This window comes from Periplaneta americana, chromosome 16 (assembly GCF_040183065.1).
Source record: "Periplaneta americana isolate PAMFEO1 chromosome 16, P.americana_PAMFEO1_priV1, whole genome shotgun sequence".
In the NCBI taxonomy this organism is placed as follows: domain Eukaryota; kingdom Metazoa; phylum Arthropoda; class Insecta; order Blattodea; family Blattidae; genus Periplaneta; species Periplaneta americana.
In genome coordinates this window covers 14,606,472-14,610,025 of record NC_091132.1, presented here as the reverse complement: position 1 = coordinate 14,610,025, position 3,554 = coordinate 14,606,472, and the positions used below count along the sequence as shown (strand labels likewise).

At 37.9% G+C, this 3,554-nt stretch overlaps 1 non-coding gene across 1 annotated transcript; it reads left to right on the top strand.

Moving 5' to 3' along the window:
* The first annotated feature begins 2,821 nt into the window (after positions 1 to 2,821).
* On the top strand, positions 2,822 to 2,893 carry TRNAN-AUU (transfer RNA asparagine (anticodon AUU)). The gene has a single exon. It is a non-coding gene; the product is annotated as a tRNA-Asn (tRNA).
* The last annotated feature ends 661 nt before the right edge of the window (positions 2,894 to 3,554 follow it).

Below are 3,554 nucleotides of genomic sequence, written 5' to 3'. Positions count from 1 at the left end.
ATTTTTTCAACTCGATCAAAACTCGATTAATTTATCGATTATTGAAACAAAATCAAAGCTTCTGGGGAAAAAATTAATTTCCGGGGACAAAAGCGGCGACATTTGCTCCCCGGGGACAGCAACTCAAAACCGGGGACTGTCCCCGGAAATCGGGGACGTCTGGTCAGCCTAGACGTAGTAAAAGTATAATAGTCAGCATAATCAGATTCTCATAGGTCAGTCGAGTGTCAATGAGCTGGTTGATTGGCTGTATGTTACTCGCTTGGGGTTATCAACCTAATTAAGTGGTTAAAATTTGTATTAATATTTTACCGAAAAAGGATGAAGTTTCCGGATTTGTTCCAAAATTCCCTTACATTTCCCGGTATTCTAAATACGGATTCACATTCCTTATGATGATGATGATGATTATTATTATTATTATTATTATTATTATTATTATTATTATTATTAATCTATTATTACAATCACAAAAGAAGAAACAAATCAACTAGCGAATTAGCTACTTACTTTCAAACTGTGACGATTTATTGCAAAGGGCGAAAGCACGAGTAGCGAAACGGTACATGATATGGAATGCTAAGCACATCTGATTTCAATAATTCTCCTTTCTCTTTGCCATTAAAAATCACTCCGCGTGCCAAGTGTGACACAGGTGCTATGATGTGTCCTACCACCAAAGGAACGATCTTAAGAAGCTATCTCAAGTTATGTTACTGTTCCACCACCACTTGGCGGCCACATGTGATTACGCAGACAGTTCGGTTGTGTTAATCTTTCACGCTCCATCGCGTCCACTGTCACGTGTCAACGCAGATGGTTACGTTACGTTACGCTAGTGTTTCATCATCTGTTACACTACATTTTAAAACTCTTTACCGCGGCTAGTCACGTGACTACACAGGATATTACGTTATGTTATGATACTATTAATCAGTTATATCAGTAAAATACGCGCAAGGTTGCGGAGATAAGTATTCACTTATCTTTAGGCCGGCCATGCAAGCATATCCGATGCGCGTATTCCCGGCCGAAAGCCAAGTTGAACGATTTATATATCAGTGGACTCCCTTCGTTTTACATAAAAGGGGGTAAAAATATTAGCCAATCAAAGGCCATTTAATACGTTTTTACGTACTGTGTACTACGTTATTGGTCTTCTTTGCCCGCCCCTACCTCGACGATGCAACCAGAGCCCAGCGATGACAGAGTGGACATGTGTGGACATTGTGCCATTGTCATACATCTATGACTCAGTGCATGAGGGCAGGCCACTACAGGGAACCCAAGAGGTGGAACTTAAACTGAGAGGATTCGATCCGACATCGGGATGGGAATCCGGTGTGGCTTAGTGGATAGAACGTCAGCGCGTAGAGCTGAAAACCCAGGTTCAAATCCCGGTACCGGAGAGAATTTTTCTCTGTTACACTCATCTTTCATCATATGATGACGCAGAATATCTGCACGGAAATATCATATGCATTTCGGTACATCATAATAATACATGATATGCGAAAAATATAATCACTTAGTGATTTAAGACGGCGCTTATTCCGTCGGATCCCGGCCACTTAGTCACTCATAACGAGTGCACCTCTGCACATGTGTGGACATTGTACCACTGTCATACATCTATGACGCAGTGCATGAGAGTAGACCACTACAGGGAACCCAAGAGGTGGAACTTAAACTGAGAGGATTCGATCCGACATCAGGATGCGAATCCGGTGTGGCTTGGTGGATAGAGCGTCAGCACGTAGAGCTGAAAACCCGGTGCCGGAGAGAATTTTTCTCTGTTCCACTCATTTTTCATCATATGATGACGCAAAATATCTGCACGAAAATATCACATGTACTTCGGTACATCATAATAATATATTCATTATTTCTATTAATAATAGTAATTATTACAATAATTACAGCATTATTACATATATCATTATTTATTTATTTAGATGAGTAACAAAAAAGGTTTGGATCTCGAAATGAAGAAGTTATGTTTCCATTCTTCACAATGGCATGTTAGTAGTGGTCATTTATTATGAGAAAAACATGCCATTATTACACAAATAAGTAATAATGAATAAAAGCATCTTGCTTTCCATAATCGTTGATAATACATCACAATAAATCACGTTCTTGTTTTTTTTTTTTAGCCATCTTACACAAGGCACATAAACGTTTGGAGAAGACAATGCACTTACACCATATTTTTTCTGAGCATTCCACTGTTTTTCCAAAGAGTCCAAATTCCAGGTCAACATATGACAGCACCAATCGAAGATTCAACTGTACCACTTTTTTCCTAACATAAAGTACTTATATCGTATAAAATCAATTGTTCAGATTTTGTCACTTGTGCCACTTTTTTTCCTGAGCCCTTCAATTACAGCAGTGTTCACACTTTGTGTACTTGCAACACTCTCAGCTGTGCACTTATAATTTCGTGCTCGTTCTTCTGTGTTGTCGAACAAGCTTCACGTTATATAAATAACAGCTTACTTTTGTGAATAATTTCGAGGGAAAAATTGTTCCGGAGCCGGGTATCGAACCCGGGACCTTTGGTTTAACGTACCAACGCTCTACCACTGAGCTACTCGGGAACTCTAACCGACACCGATCCAATTTTTCCCTCTATATCCACAGACGTCAAAGTGGGCTGACAACCGTCAAGCAACCAACTTCGAGTGCACACTAACTCCGTGTGACTTAAATTGTGGCTTTCTGTTAACGAACAGTGACGTGTATTATGCAAATCAAGATTTCAGGTATAACTCCCTGTAAAGTTGATTTGAATAATTGGATCGGTGTCGGTTAGAGTTCCCGAGTAGCTCAGTGGTAGAGCGTTGGTACATTAAACCAAAGGTCCCGGGTTCGATACCCGGCTCCGGAACAATTTTTCCCTCGAAATTATTCAAATCAACTTTACAGGGAGTTATACCTGAAATCTTGATTTGCAGCTTACTTTTGTGTTTTGCGTTTATATGAAGAACGATCCTGATTATTCATAAAATATTGATATATTATTTGTGTAACTTTATTAGTTCTGTTAACATTACTTCCGTAATATTAGATTGGATTTATAGTGAAATATAAAACATATTACGAGTATTTCGTATTTTCTATATAATATTGTAATATTCATTTGTGCAGAATTTTTCTTGTTGTGTTACTTTATTTTTATAAAAGCACTATGATATTTTTCCCATTTGTATTAGAGATTTAATTGTATTGTGTAGCTGCAATTTAGATTATAGCATTAAAGAAAAATAAATACTGTAATTAACTTTCGAAACAGAAAAAAAAATGGAATGCGAAAATGTAATAAAATGTTCCAAGGTTGTATTATAAAAAAATTGTACTGTTTAAAATAAAAATAATATCACGAGAGAAAATACTCAAGGAAAAATCAATAAGTTGAGATTAATAACACATTTTCAGTAGCGCGGTCTTCTTGACCGCACGCGTCGCCTCATGTTATAATGCGTATGCGCCTTCCACGGGTTAAAATTTGTCTCCCAGTTTTTACGAACGTGGTTGCACTGAAGGTAGAC